General features: G+C 41.0%; 1 protein-coding gene across 5 annotated transcripts in view; it reads left to right on the top strand.

Moving 5' to 3' along the window:
• Positions 1–16,619, top strand: part of LPAR2 (lysophosphatidic acid receptor 2) — a 71,755-nt gene that overhangs the window by 18,651 nt on the left and 36,485 nt on the right. Inside the window, exon 1 of one of the 5 annotated variants that reach the window (XM_030197572.1) lies at positions 2,144–2,160. The exons of the other annotated variants lie outside the window; for them this stretch is intronic. The gene's annotated coding sequence lies outside the window, so the exon portion shown is untranslated. Of the gene's footprint in view, positions 1–2,143; positions 2,161–16,619 lie in introns of those variants that run through there. 5 annotated transcript variants of the gene reach the window in all.

The following is a 16,619-nucleotide window of genomic DNA, read 5'->3' as shown; positions in this document are numbered from 1 at the left end:
CGGGAGAGAGGGTCATTTTTTTTGCTTTCTTTCCAATTTTTATCCCTCTATTTTTGAGGACTTATTCCCCAGATATGTTGTCTGAAGGGATCTCTGAAAACCATTAACAACCTGCAAGCTGGCAATCTGTCAACTCGTAGACTTATCTAGCTGGTACTGTGAAGGCCCCTGCAGTCCCCATCTGTCCTCCCAACCCTTTTTAGGCCTTTGCCTATCACTTCTGTGTTATGGCCAACCCTACTGGCTCTGACAACTTGTGGAGTCAAACTCAAATGTTTCATGCTGCTACATAGAGCAGGATTGACCAAAAAGACGTTATACTTGAACTGGGACACTTTGCGACCCAATAGATGCTCTTTGCTTCAGTACACAATCCTGTAGCCTGAGCTGCAGGACCAGTCCTACTAAGTCATTGAACTGTGACTCATAAATAACTTGGAAGACTGGCAAAGATGCAGATCTGGAGGTTAGCAGGAGCCTTGTTGCTGTAGAGAACTTCCCCTTTGGAGGATGAATTATTTGTATATACACAAATCGAACAGCTAGGATTACTTCACACTATAATTATTTTCGGTTTAGGAACGCTGAAGGGAACCACTTCTTTCTTACAGCACATAAGGCTCCCTCTTGTTTCCAGTAAAATCACCCACTCAAGATCCTCTGTAATGGTAACAGCAAACAAATAATAACAAGCCATATGTTTCTTTCATTTGGGAATAAATATGGGTGCACTAAGATCTGGCAGTAAAATCTCTCACTAATCTTACAAAATACCTAACCTTCCTGAGGCATCACAGCCAAGTGATTCCTTACTGTAAGCTGCTGTGAGTGAATAATTAAAATTGGTGGATTTCAAAAAGCTACTATTTGGGTTTCTGACAAGTATTTGTGACCTGGATTGGTCACTGTTGGAAGCAGGATACTGGGTTAGATGGACCATTGGTCTGACCCAGTATGGCTATTCTTATGCTCTTATGATGTACCAATGTAAAATAAAATTTTCTGAAATATTTATTTATAAAAATTTGATATACCGCCATTCACAAAGCAGTAGCAAGGTGGCTAATAATAAAACTCAGAAGTGAGTCAAAATGGAAAATTAAAAGATAAAAGAAACGGAGAAAAAAATCATAAGATGTTAATAAAAAGTTAAGAGGAGAATATTTAAGAGCCAGGTTTTGAGGAGTGTTTTTTGAAGGTAGGGTAAGAGGATTCTGATTGCAGTTTTAAAGGGTACGTATTCCAAAGTTTTTTGGTGCAGCACAGTGGTGTGCTGGAGCTGGCTCGCAAGAGCCGGTTGTTACATTTTGTACCGACTTGCGAGCCGAGCTGGTTGTTTCCCACTGCGAGCCGGCTCTCCTCCCGCCCGCCCGATCCGATCCCTCACCTGACTCTTCTAATTCTTCGGCGGGGCAGGCAGTCTTGCCTGCCCATTACCAGCGCTGACTCTCCCCTGCCGGTTTGCGCTTTAAAAATGGCTGCCGAGACTTCCAGAGGCGGCCTCGCGAGACTTCTACTGAAGTCTCGGCGGCCATTTTGAAGTGCGAACCGGCAGGGGAGAGTCAGCGCTGGTAGCGGTCAGGCAAGACTGCCTGCCCCGCCGAAGAATTAGAAGAGTCAGGTCGGTGAGGGACAGATCCGGAGGGAGGAGAAATCGCCGGTGAACAACGCGGGAGGGGTGGCAGGGGAGAGAAGGGTCACTGCTGGACATGGGTGGATGGAGGGCAGGGGAGAGGAGGGTCACTGCTGGGCATGTGTGGATGGAGGGCAGGGGAGATTAGGGTCACTGCTGGACATGGGTGGATGGAGGACAGGGGAAAGAAGAGTCACTGCTGGACATGGGTGGATGGAGGACATGGGAGAGGAGGGTCACTGCTGGATATGGGTGCATGCAGGGCAGGGGAGAGGAGGGGAGAGAGAAGAAATGCTGGACATGGATGGAGGGGAGAGAAGAGTGAGGAAGGAGATGAGATGAGGGAAAAGGAAGAGAGGAGAAAAACTGCACATGGATGAAGAAAATAGGCAGAAGCTGAGAACCCGAAATGAAGAAGAAAGAAATAAATGGAAAGGAAGCCCTGGAAACGGAGTTAAGAGGACAGATAGCAGCAGAATCGGATACTGGGCCAGCATGATCAGAAAAACAGTCACCAGACAACAAAGGTAGAAAAAAAAATCATTTTATTTTCATTATAGTGTTTAGAATATGTTCACTTTGAGAATTAGGTGCTCAACATTAAAAGTTTATATTTATTTACTTATTTATGGCATTTTATCCCACATTAAACATGAATTAGATTGGAACCTGGGATCATTTAATTTTTTTTTCCTGGATAATGCATTGCCACCCCCCCCCCCCCCCAGGCTCTCTCCCCGGCTATAGTCAGCTCTGCAATTTGGGGGGGGGGGGGGCGCAGAGGGGGACCGGGGAGAGAGCCTGTTGTTAAACATTTACCAGCACACCTCTGGTGCAGCATATGAAAAAGAAGTTTCTCTGGTAAAATCCAAGCCTATAACAGAAGGAGGGGTAAGGTGCAATAAGGTGTGTTGAGAACAAGGAAGGCAAGGTGGATGATATAACTGTAACAACTTAGAGTGATATAAATGTAACAAGTTAGAGATATAATCAGAAACAGGAGTTTGTAGGCCTTTCTATGCCAATGTTATAAATGTTTGATATGTATGCATGCGTATACTGGTAACCAATGTTCAGTCCTTGAAAAAGGAGTCGCATGGTCAAATTTTTGAGAATTATGTAGATAATTGTCGCATAAGAGACATTAGTGAGAGCCTTGAAAACAAAGAATTTAAAAAAATCTAAATGAATGATGACCAGTGACAAAATTACAGAACGAATGCAAGATCCTGAAAGATATGGGTTGCATGATCTGATATGTTGGAGGGCAAAAAAGGAAGCTAGAATTACATAGAGGAGGCCTACAGGGACATTGTAGAGAAGTCCCACCTCCAATCTGGCAGCCCCTGTGCTGCCTTGGAGTAGGGGAGGCCTTCTAAAAGGAGAGGATCACCCTGGTGAGGCTGGAAGTAATCCTGTAGACAGGACCAGCACACCAGGGAATGCAATATCATCTCGCGCCAAGCTTGTGTCTCCAGGAGCTACTGCCCAGGTGGGAAGGATTAGGACGGCTGTTGTAGTTGGTGATTCAATTATTAGGCAAGTAAATAGCTGGGTGGCTGGTGGACGTGAGGATCGCCTGGTCACTTGCCTGCCTTGTGCGAAGGTGGCGGACCTCATGCGTCACCTAGATAGGATTTTAGATAGTGCTGGGGAGGAGCCAGCTGTCTTGGTACATGTGGGTACCAATGACATAGGAAAATGTGGGAGAGAGGTTCTGGAAGCCAAATTTAGGCTCTTAGGTAGAAAGCTGAAATCCAGAACATCTAGGGTAGCATTTTCTGAAGTGCTACCCATTCCACGCGCAGGGCCCAAGAGACAGGCAGAGCTCCGGAGTTATTACTCTATATCAGGTAAAACAACAACAAAAAAAAGGAACAAGACAGATTATACAAATGGGTAATATACTGAGCACTAGTTTCAACAAACATATTAAAATTAGTAGGAAGTATAGACCAAGAGCAAATGGTAATAATGCTGCCCACCAATAACTAACCAAAATTCAGTATTACAGACAATACACACTGCTTAGTTACGTTAAACTACACAATTTGCCCAGAACAAAAGAGGTCAGTGCACAAGGCAATATTTGAAATTATTAATCAAGTTGTGGAAGGAACCCACTGGTGAAATTCACCTCCACAAGTGTTCAGAGTTAGTCATCTTGAGCCTTATTCCTTTGTATAAGGGCAAATAAATATTGCTTCACTATTGCATCAGTGCTTATTCCAGTGCCTTACGGTTTGACACAACGGTCTTTTTTAAGACCAACTTTATGTTGCTATTTCAAGCCTTCTGTTTTTCAACCTAAATGTAAAATTAGACCATCAGTCTTTCCTTAAGACATAAGACTCCTGATGCAGGCCGCCAGGCCAAAACACAACGTTGTGTCGAGCCATTTCTAAGGAAACATTAATAAACTGTGTTGATTTTATTATTAGTTATTTGTTTGGTCCCAGTTCTTTGGATAAGCCTGGTTTACTTTTCCCACTTCTTTTATCTGTTTGCTGCCCTGTGGGATCTATTGAGTTCGCCACGTACGTGGATCCTCTTTAGCTTTTACCCCCCAAATAAGTATTACAACATGCAAGTAGTAAAATATGCTATATTAATGTCTACTTGTAAACGGAGTTTAATAAACAAAATGTTTATATTGCAAAGTATTACGCTGATTAATATCAGTTTTAATACATTTTACTTTGGCTGAAGTTTCAGCATCCATAGCATTTATTATCTCTCCACTTGTACCAAAAGCTCCTAACAATGTATCATAACAAGTTCTTTTTACTCTATATCTAGGCAATTAAGGGTACTACAGTATTTACACAGGTCTTCATAGGTGTAGCATTCACACAAGAAGAATATAAACATGTACTAATAAAACATCAATGGTGTAAGTATCAACAATGTCCGCATTTTTGGGACAATATTGCCGTATTGTCTGTCTCTGATTTCTGGAAGTCATATTAAACTCGTTTGTGGGGTAGGACTCCTTTCCACACTTGAATTTCTGTTAATAGTTGCCACAGGACACATCTAGTAAGCTGAACATGTGTAATTATCTTGTTGTCCAATTTAATTATGATTCTTCCATCTCCCAATCAGCTTGCCCTGACTCTTGGCGGTGAGTCAAAAATGTCCACCAGGGGTTATAGCCATACCCAAAGACACCATAAGAAGAAGGATTACACTGATTCTTACAAAGATCTATGAATAAAGTATATAAACAGATCAGTTATTCTCTAAGATAACACTTATTTGCTGGGACATAAGTCCATTCTTCTTGCCCAGATCGGAGGATCAAGACAGTATTATATTATGACTTAAGGCACATTGTTATACTAATTAGCCTTTAAAATGGGAACCATTATCAATTATCAATTCTAAAGTTTTAATAGTATTGCCTGCAAGGATGTGCAATTACATATCTGGAATAAGTATCTACTGCTGTACACACATATTGACATCCTCGCAAATTAGGTAAAGGTCCTACATAATCCATCTACCAAATTTATCCAGGTAATTTTCCCCTTTATACCTGCCTCTTGACATGTGGGGAACAGATTGCCTAGTCTGGTATTAACAGACCAGATATTCAACAATAACAGTTCTAATAACTTCCATAATTAAACTAATACCATGATCTGTTGCCCACTTGTAAGTGGCCTTTCTTCCCAGATGGTCACATTTTTGGTGCACCCATTTCACCAAACCTGAGCAATTATCTGGCTCTTCCACAGTGTCCACCTCAAGGGGTGTGATTGTTCATCAGCCACTGCACAGTAGAGACATTCTAAAGTACCACCCTTGAAATGAGCGTCTTTATAAAAACCAATAACATTAGTATTTTACATAATTCCAAATATCTTGCCACAATCCTGCCCCACAAATCCTTGGCATATTTTTCCAGTTATTTTTCTACCAAGTAGGTAGCCAAGTGGCTTATCTATTTGCCACAGACTATGAGTATAAACTACTTCCTCCTTGTCCACTTCATTCTAATGTCTTATCCTTATCTGCTAAACCCGATAACATGCTAATAGCTGTTTCTCAAAGGAAGTATATTTTCTTTTCTACTTCTAAAACCTTATGGTTGTAAAACCCTAGTGTTACTTGATTCTTTTGTTTTTGCCAAAAACTCTAATTAGCATAATTTTCATTCACTAGCACACTTAATTCTCATTCTCCTAATTGCACTGGCTACAGATAAAAGCAATCTGTGTTGTCTGTTCAAAAACCTGTTGCTCTTTTTCCCTCCACTCAAGGTTATATATATATATATTTTTTTTTTTCCTTTGATTACTTAAATGAGTATTGCGCTGCTTGCAAAAACTGAGTAATTTACAGAGGAACAAATTCCAATGCCTAAAAGCTTTGCTGCCTGGGATGGTCCTTGTATCTTATAAAGATTTATCTCCCATCCCTTGTCCTTTGTGCAATTAATGACTCTAAATGAGTCTAAACGTCTCTAAACATCCTAAATCATGATATAAATGTACTTTCTTTTTGTTAATTGTCCCTCTTTGCTTCCTATATTTATATTACTACTTACTACTACTACTTAACATTTCTAAAGCGCTACTAGGGTTAAGCAGCGCTGTACAATTTAACATAGAAGGACAGTCCCTGCTCAAAGAGCTTACAATCTAACTCTCACAGCACTGCACTATCCAGCTTATCAGTAATGTAAGCATTTCATTTTAACTGTGTAAGTCATACCTATCATTCCAATTCTGTACTTTTCCTATACTGTTTATCCCGGCTCTAATGGGTATTCTGATAAGCAATACTGATCCTTCTCACTTTCGATTTTAACTTTTTGCCTGCAACGAACCACAGCCAAAGGCTTTGATTCCTTTAAACAGGAATAACCCTGCACATTTTGATCACCCAGTGGCTATAACACCATATGGTGCCTCATCCCAGCCTTGGAATTCAACACTCTCCTCTTCATTCCTCTTAAAAAGTGCCATTCCTTCTACGAATCCTACACTCTCGTCGCCAAAATGTTCTGACCTGGTTTTACAGCCTGCCTCACTGACACAGACTACTCAGTAATTACTGTGGATTCTTTTGATTCGTATTAGGTAAATGAGGCTTTTATTAGAGGTTCATTATTGTACACAATTATATATATATATATATATATATATATATATATATATAATATGTGTGTGTGTGTGTACACACACACAATGATTAAGCTATATAACTGGGGGAAAAATACCTATAAACAATCATTATCACTGGTCTCTACATCCAAGCAATGCTAGGAGTTTCTAGAGCAGAAAAAGAAGCAACATATGTCCATCACTGATCATTACATCATCCAGGCTCTTATCAGCTGGGGGGGGGGGGGGGGCAAGTTCACAGCGAAAGCCAGGAGTTTATTTGACCAGGAAATATGGTTCTCTGCGCAATTCGTACGTTAATCACAGACGTGCTCCCAATTTCATTGACAGAAACTCCCTTTTTTATTAGGCTTAGAACTCCTGTTCAGAGCTAAGAAAAATTACAGAATGCTTGAGAATTTCTCTGTTTAGGTAAACAAGCCATACTGTGGGAATGTGGTCACAGGTTTCTCAGTCCAGGTGGCCAGTCTCTGAACTCGAAACAGGCTCCACCTCTCCCGACATATACCAAATTAATTAGAGCTATCTTATCTTCTACATTCCAACTTATTTTCACACAAAGTTAAACAATAATTTTGAAACAGAATCACTTCTAATAAAAAATACAGACCCCAAGTGCAATGTCGGTCAAGGCAGAGTTGAAAAACAATCTTTAAAATTCACTTCTATTACAGAGTGTACTACCGTCCGCCTGGCCAGGATGAACACACAGATGTAGAAATGTTAACGGAAATTAGGGACGTTAACAAACTGGGCAACACAATAATAATGGGTAATTCCAATTACACCGATATTGACTGGGTAAATGTAACATTGGGACATGCTAGGGAGGTAAAATTCCTTGACTAAATCAAGGACTGCTATATGGAGCTGCTGGTACAGGAGCCAACAGGAGAAGGAGAAATTCTAGACCTAGTCCTTAGTGGAGCACATGATCTGGTGCGGGAAGTAATGGTGATGGGGCCACTTGATAACAGTGATCATAATATGATCTCATTTGTTATTAGCTTTGGAGTAAGTCTACAGTATGCAGGAAATCCAATACATTAGTGTTAAACTTTCAAAAAGGAGACTATGATAAAATGAAAAGAATGGTGTGAAAAAAAATGTAGAGGAGCATCTGCGAGGGTCAAAAATTTACATCAGGCGTGGATGCTGTTCAAAAATACCATCCTGGAAACCCAGGACAAATATATTCAGTGTATTAAAAAAGAAGGGAAGAAGACCAAACGACAGCCAGCATAGTTTAAAAAGTAAGGTGAAGGAAGCTATTAGAGCTAAAAGAAAATCCTTCAGAATATGGAAGAAGGAACCAACTGAAGACAAGGAGAAACAGCAAAAGCCTAAGCCAAATGCAAAGCCTAAGGAAGGCAAAGAGGGACTCTGAAAAAAAAAGATTGCATTGGAGACAGAAACACATAGTAAATTTTTTTTTTAGGTATATTAAAAGCAAGAAGCCGGCAAAAGAATCGGACCGCTAGATGACCAAGGGGTAAAAGGGGCAATCAGGAAAGACAAAGCCAAAGTGGAGAGATTAAATGAATTCTTTGCTTTGGTCTTCACTGAGGAAGATTTGGGAGAGATACCAGTGCCAGAAATGGTATTCAAAGCTGACAAGTCAGAGAAACTGAATTAAATCGCTATAAACCTAGAGGATGTAATGGGGCAATTTGACAAGTTGAAGAGTAGCAAATCTCTTAGACCGGATGGTGTTCATCCCAGAGTACTGATAGAATTGAAAAATGAACTTGCAGAACTATTGCTAGTAATATGTAATTTATCTTTAAAATCAAGCGTGGTACCGTAAGTTTGGAGGGTAACCAATGTAACGCCGATATTTTAAAAAGATTCCAGAGGGGATCCGGGAAATTATAGACCGGTGAGCCTGATGTCTGTGCCAGGCAAAAAGGACAAGACTATTATAAAGAACAAAATTACAGAGCATATTCAAAAGCATGGATTAATGAGACAAAGCCAACATGGATTTAGTGAAGGCAAATCTTGCCTCATCAATCTATTACATTTCTTTGAAGGGGTGAACACACATGTGGATAAAGGCTAGCCGGTTGACATTGTAGATCTGGATTTTCAAAAGGCGTTTGACAAAGTACCTCATGAAAGACTCCAGAAGAATTTGGAGAGTCATGAGATAGGAGGTAGTATCCTATTGCGGATTAAAAACTGGTTAAATGATAGAAAACAGAGTACGGTTAAATGGTCAGTATTCTCAATGGAGAAGGGTAGATAGTGGGATTCCCCAGGGGTTTGTGCTGGGACCTCTGCTTTTTAACATATTTATAAATGATCTACAGATGGAAGTAACTAGTGAGTTAATTAAATTTGCTGATGACACAAAGTTATTCAATATTGTTAAATCACGAGAATACCTTATGAGACTGGGCGTCTAAATGGCAGATGACATTTAATGTGAGCAAGTGCAAATTGATGCATGTGGGAAAGAGAAAACCGAACTATAGCTACGTAATGCGGGGTTTCACATTAGGAGTCACTGACCAAGAAAGGGATCTCGGCTTCGTTGTTGGTGATACGTTGAATCTCTCTGCTCATTGTGCTGCGGCGGCTAAGAAAACAAATAGAATGTTAGGTTTTATTAGGAAAGGAATGGAAAACAAGTGAGGACATTATAATGTCTTTGTATGGGTCCATGGTGCAACCGCACCTTGAATATTGTGTTCAATTCTGGTCACTGTATCTGAAAAAGGATACAGTGGAATTAGAAAAGTTACACAGAAGGGTGATGAAAATGATAAAGGGGATGGGCCTCCTTGCCTATGAGGAAAGGCTGAAGCGTCTAGGGCTCTTCAGCTTGGAGAAAAGACAGCTGAGGGGAGATATGATAGGGGTCTATAAAATACTGAGTGGAGTGGAACGGGTAGACTTGAAGCGCCTATTTACTCTTTCCAAAAATACTAGGACTAGGAGGCATGCAATTAAGCTACAAAGTAGTAAATTTAATACAAATTGGAGGAAAAGTTTCTTCACTCAACATATAATTAAACTCTGGAATTCGTTGCCAGAGAATGTGGTAAAGGCTGTTAGCGGGGTTTTAAAAAGGTCTGGACGGCTTCCTAAAGGAAAAGTCCATAGACCATTATTAAATTGACTTGGAGAAAATCCACTGCTTATTTCTGGGTTAAGCAACATAAAATGTATTGAACTTTTTCGGGATCTTGCCAGGTATTTGTGACGAGGGTTGAAACAGGATGCTGGGCTTGATGGACCTTTGGTCTGTCCCAGTGTGGCAGTACTTATGTACCTTGTCTATATGCTGCTTAAATGTTAGTTTTTGGTCAAAAATTGCTACAAAGTATTTTGACCTTTTTTTGAAAGGCAACAGGATGTCCATAAGAACGTAAGCGTTACCATACTAGGACAGACTGACAGTCCATCAAGCCCAGCATCCTGTTTCCAACAGTGGCCAATCCAAGTCACAAGTACTTGGCAAGATCCCAAAACAGTACAATACAGTTTTATGCTGCTTATCCTAGAAATAAACAATTGTGCCTGTGCTCTGTCGAGCATCAAAATATAACAAAATATTTAAACACACATGAATACAAGTGTATTGCTTCTTCAGCTTATTGAAAGTGGAGTAGTCTCATATATAACACACGATAAAGATTATTTGATTTTTCACCCAATGACTGGGTGTATTATCTGTTTGTATTGTCTAATCATTGACTTAACCTCCACCACCCTTTGCTAATCTTATATATGAAAATATATTTCTGTTTATCAATATGCTATCATCTAATTTTATGCAGCACTTAGCTTGAACAAGTTGGTGCTCTTAAAACCCCGACAGGTCCCCGTTTCGTGGCTACTTTTTCAAGGGGGAGTCACCAGTTCAAGTAACTGTCTCAAGTGCAACTGCAGCATTACTCTGGACACGAAACGGGGACCTGTCGGGGTTTTAAGAGCACCAACTTGTTCAAGCTAAGTGCTGCATAAAATTAGATGATAGCATATTTATAAACAGAAATATATTTTCATATATAAGATTAGCAAAGGGTGGTGGAGGTTAAGTCAATGATTAGACAATACACACAGATAATACACCCAGTCATTGGGTGAAAAATCAAATAATCTTTATCGTGTGTTATATATGAGACTACTCCACTTTCAATAAGCTGAAGAAGCAATACACTTGTATTCATGTGTGTTTAAATATTTTGTTATATCCTAGAAATAAGCAGTGGATTTTCCCCAAGTCCATCTTAATAATGGCTTATGGACTTCTCTTTTAGGAAGATAGCCAAACATTTTTTTAAACCCCACTAACTCTTACCACATTCTTTAGCAACGAATTCCAGAGTTTAATTACTCGTTGGAGGAGGCTAGTGGTTAGGGTGGTGGACTTTGGTCCTGGGGAACTGAGGAACTGAGTTCGATTCCCACTTCAGGCACCGGCAGCTCCTTGTGACTCTGGGCAAGTCACTTAACCCTCCATTGCCCCATGTAAGCCGCATTGAGCCTGCCATGAGTGGGAAAGCACGGGGTACAAATGTAACAAAAAAAAAAAAAAAAAAGAAATATTTTCTCCGATTTGTTTTCAATTTACTACTTTGTAGCTTCATTGCGTACACCCTATTCCTAGTATTTTTGGAAAGAGTACATGAGCAATTACGTCTACTTGTTGCACTGCACATAATTTAATGTACCTCTATCATATCTCCCCTCAACTGTTTCCTGCAAGCTGAAGAGCCCTAGTCACTTTAGCATTCCCTTATAGGGAAGTAGTCCCATCCTCGTTTTCATTGTTGTCGCCCTTCTCTGTACCTTTTCTAATTCCACTATATCTTTTTTGAGATGTGGTGACCAGAATTGCACACAGTAATGGTGGTAGTGACAGTAGGTGCTGGGAAAAATAATGGATTCTGATTTGGAAATGTTGATATGAGTTTTTAGCCATAAAGAGGCTTGCTCATAAATGGGCTAAAATTGGTGGAATTAAGAGGTGATGCATATAGTATTTGGATGTCGTCTGCGTAACATTTGTAACTGAAGCTCATCAAAATACTGCTCTTGCAATTTTTCGCTTATTTTTCACTTTTATAAGTTTTCCTTCAGTCCTCTCAAAGTTGTTTGGTTCTTTGTTCCTTTGGTAGGTTTCACATAATTCAAAGATTTTTTTTTTCCTTATTTCACACTTTGCCTGATGTAGATCTTGATGGAGGACTGCAGGCACACCAGTTGGGTATTTTCATCAAAATTGAGTAGATACAGAGTTCTAGTTTGGGGGGAGGGGGGTTGTTACTCTTTGTGCTTTTTGGTATGCTCAGTCTGTATAGTTTCACGTTATTTGTAACTGCTCTCATTCTTCAGGAAGCAGGAGAAAGCTTGGCTCTTCAACCAGGCCTTTAGTGGAAGAAGTAACTAACAGTCTCACTCACACACACAAGGAGTGACTCAGACTGCACATACTGCAGCAGGACATGTTTATCCACTCCTTCCCTAGCTGAGATAATATTTAACCATTTCTCTGACTTCATGTGCAACTTTCTAACTCTTCCTACTTTCTTACCTATCTATATGTTACATCTTTGCTTTACCCTTCGCTATCAATTATAATGTTCTGTTATGTATTGTGTTGACATTGTAAATAGTATACCACGCCATACTTTGTATTGTTTTTGAATATTTTTACTGCTGTAATTGTCTATTGCTTATGTTTGATCTATTGAATTCCTTCAAAATGACGGTAAATAAATTCAAATAAATAATTCTTTTGGTGACTTACCCTAGAAAAAACAGCCAGAGTCTTGAAAACGGTGTCTGGGGCCTCTCCATGAATCTTCTCAATGTAAATTGCATTTACAGATGTCAGAGAGATATTTAGGGTTATGAGAAGCAGCACAAAGAAATTTTGGGTTTTGTGAGACCACGAGTGAGGATTGAGGGTGGGCCTGCACAATAACACAGCCAGATAAAGGTGTAAAATTGAAAATAAATGCTTTATTGAAGTTAAACCTGAGGCCTGTTGCATCACAGGGCCAGGAATACAAGGTGAAAAGTCTCTTTGGTTTAGCAAATACAGTCTTAGCCAGGTCCTGTGGCTGACAGGGCCCAACACAGTCTGAGGTTGTCGGCTGCCATGCCCCAAATACAGCCTGTAATCTCTTCTCTTTCTATGAATTCCAAGTCTGGCTCTAGTCAGATCTCGGAGCAAGGCTTACAAGTCTCAATCAAAAGTGGCTTACCTCAACCAAGTCACAGTGGCTTAGACATAAGTTGTAGAGTCATATGGTGGGGCTTCAGCTCTTCCTTCCATGGGCTTCCTCAACCCCAGTCTGGCCCTACCTTTTTTATGTCCTCTTTCCTGTACCCTTGGCTCCACCTCTCCTGTCTCTCACTTCCTCCTTGGGCGGGACTAATGGGTTTAAGGTGGGTCAGGCTATGAGGGACTATCCTTAAAGTTGAGGGGGGTAGTATTCTGTATACCTCTTCACATACCTTCCGCCTCAGCTCAAGCCTGCTTGGTTGATCGTCTGTCATATCAGGGTCCCCCTCCTGAGACAAAAATTTCATCATTGGCATGGTCTTGGCCTGCCCCATGTCTCACCAGATAGCTGAAGGGCTGGAGGCTAAGGAACCAGCGCATGATATGCACATTTGTGACATTATGTCGAGCCATCCATTAAGGGGTTGATGGTCGATGATCAGCAGGAAGTGTCTCCCCCAATATATAATATTAGAACGTTTCCAATGCCTACTTGACTGCCAGAGCCACCTCCTCAATCACCAGGCGGCACCCCTCCCCCTTCCTTCCACCAGCACCAGGCATCAGGCCTGTCTCCCAGCATCAGGCCTCCCTCCCACCCACCCAGCACCAGGCCGCCCGAGCACCAGGTCGCCTGCCCGCCCCCCCCCCCGCCTCCGAGCACCTTGCAGAAACAGGAAATGAGGGCGGGGCCAGCGCTTGAGAGACAGAAGGGAAGGCTGAAGGCGCGCCGAGCCAGTGCTTTTCACTGCTGCTGCCGCCTTAACCCCGACCAGGTATGACTTTTAAATTTTGGAGGGGGGGCCCTGGTGCTCGGAGGGAGGGCGGGCGGGCGGCCTGGTGCTGGGTGGGAGGGAGGGAGGCCTGATGCAGGTATGACTTTTATTCGGAGGGGTGCTGGAACTGGCTGAGGCGACAGCGCGCGTGCCAACATAGAGGGCTCTGAGTGCCCTCTCTGGCACGCGTGCCATAGGTTCGCCATCACTGACTTATAGCAGGTCCATAAGTAGTGTCCCATATCCAATCTCGTAGTGTTGCTGGTAAATTCTGTCTCACCTGTGACTTCAGTGCTTAAAAAAATCTTTACTAAACATTGTTGTTCCTAACATGGGACCATGTTTCGCCATAACAGTGTCTTCAGGAGAATATACTTTTAACAATTGCAGTTAAACAGTCTGCTCTGTCATCCTGGGGGGGGGGGGGGTTGAATCACTCTCCCAACTCCTCCCTGTGACCAGAACGTCCTATAATAATTTTAAAATAACATTTCTAAAAATAAATAATAAAAAATAGCAGTAGTGAATAATTTAATAACTGGCATGAAAAATAAGTTAAAATTTAATGCCAAGTGCAGAGTGATGCACTTGAGGTGTAGAAACCCAAAAGACAGATACCGAATAGGAGGGGCGAGATTAGTAAGACCGTCTCAGGAGGGAGACCTTGGGGTGTTGGTGTCTGAGTATCTGAAGGTGTAGAAACAATGTGACAGGGTGACAGCCGTGGCCAGAAGGATGCTAGACTTCATAGAGAGGGTTATAACCAGCAGAAGAAAGGAGGTGTTGATGCCCCACTACAAATAGTTGGTGAGGCCCCACTTGGAGTATTGTGTTCAGTTTTGGAGGCTGTATCTTGCTAAAGATGTAAAAAGACTGGAAGTGGTACAAAGAAAAGCTACAAAAATGGTATGGGATACGAGGAGAGACTTGCCGACCTGAACATGTATACCTTGGAGGAAAGGCGAAACAGGGGTGACATGATATTTGAAAGGTATTAATCCACAAACAAACCTTTTCTGGAGATGGAAAGGTGGTAGAACTAAAGGACATGAATTGAGGTTGAAGGGGGGCAGACTCAGGAGTAATGTCAGGAAGTATTTTTTCACGGTAAGCGTGGTGGGTACATGGAATGCCCTCCCATGGGAGGTGGTGGAGATGAAAATGGTAATGGAATTCAAACATGCATGGGATAAACACAAAGGAATACTGTTTAGAAAGAATGGATCCATGGAATCTTAGGGCAGATTGGGTGGCAACACCGGTAATTGGGAAGCAAAACCAGTGCTGGGCAGACTTCTATGGTCTATGCCCTGATCGTGACTGAATAGATATGGATGGGCTAGACTAGAGTGTAAATTTTATGGGGCTTCGATGTTAGCTTCAGAACTTTTAGTACAAGAAGAGTGCTGAGCAGACTTCTACGGTCTGTGCCCTGAGAATGGCAAGGACAAATCAAACTCGGGTATACATATCTCCTACCATGAAAAATGAGTTTATCTTGTTGGGCAGACTGGATGGGACCGTACAGGTCTTTATCTGCCGTTATTTACTATGTTACTATGCTATATGGCTTGCTCCTTTATAGACTTCTCTCAGTATCCTCAACAGTTTACTATTGGCAATAATGTTTTTTCTTTTGAATTCTGTTCAAACATTTTGAGTGTAGAATTTTATGGTATATAAACTCATGTAAAATCTTTGATAAGCAAATCCTTTCACATGTTATGTAAATTAAGGTCAGTTTGTTGCTATCTTGAACCAGTTAAGTTTAGAATATTGGTTCAGTCACTTGCAGTAGACAAGTCTTGCCAACATAACATTGTATATATTGGTTGTTGTAAGTCATTGATTAAGCGGGTACAGTTGATCCAAAATACCATGGCTAGATTAATGTACGTGGCTAGAAGATTTGAATCTGCAAACCCTCTACGTAGAGAACTACAATGGCTGCCTATTATGGCAAGGGCGCAGTTTAAGTTGTGCGCTTTTATTGTCAAGATCATGTATGGGGCAGCACTATCTTATTTGTGCAATTTGGTTAGCCTTCTACATAATCCTGCAGAGGGAAGGCCAGAGAATCATATAAAAATGAAAAGGCAATTTAATTCTTTCCCTTTTTTGCCAAGTTGCATCAATATGGAATTCAGAGGTTCGGCTTCTTAGCAACTATTTGGTTTTCTGTAAATTTTTGAAAACTTTTTTTCTTCTCACAATATTTATTGTCAATCAGTTGGATGTTTTTACCTATGGTTTATAATTTTATAGTAATTTCCAGCATGTCGTTGTCTATTCTTATTGTTATCCGCAGTGAACTAGAGTATGGTATCTGCAGAATATAACATTCGTGTAACATAACATAACAGTTGTGGGTGTTTCTACAGTGTGACAGGTTTGTTTCTTTTCTTTGACTGTATGGTCTGTCCCATGGATGGTTTTGAGAGGGTGGGATGACAGGGGAGTTTTTCATGAAAATGTTCTTAAAATGAATAGAAGTTACTGCTTGTGATCGTTTGCTGTCCCTAACACTACTGCATTTGACTGAGTTACTGTGGGTCTCATTTTCAAAGCACTTAGACTTACAATGTTCTAACTTTAAGTCTAAGTGCTTTGAAAATGCACCTCAGTGTGTATGTATTTTTGTTCATGGCATATTTGTGTTGGCTTGTGTTTATATTTGCGATTGGATTGTCAATAAACTACTTCTAAGAATGAAAAAAGAAGGAATAGACTTTCACCTGACCCACACATACGTGTGGAGTTTGGGCAGAATGTTGGCAGAGTCGCAGCTTGTGTATACTTGTGTGCTAACTTTTAAGCCTGCTCCTGAACATGCATAA

This window comes from Microcaecilia unicolor, chromosome 3 (assembly GCF_901765095.1).
Source record: "Microcaecilia unicolor chromosome 3, aMicUni1.1, whole genome shotgun sequence".
In the NCBI taxonomy this organism is placed as follows: Eukaryota; Metazoa; Chordata; class Amphibia; order Gymnophiona; family Siphonopidae; genus Microcaecilia; species Microcaecilia unicolor.
Note: the sequence above shows the minus strand (reverse complement) of the source record. Positions and strands in the feature narration are given on the sequence as shown.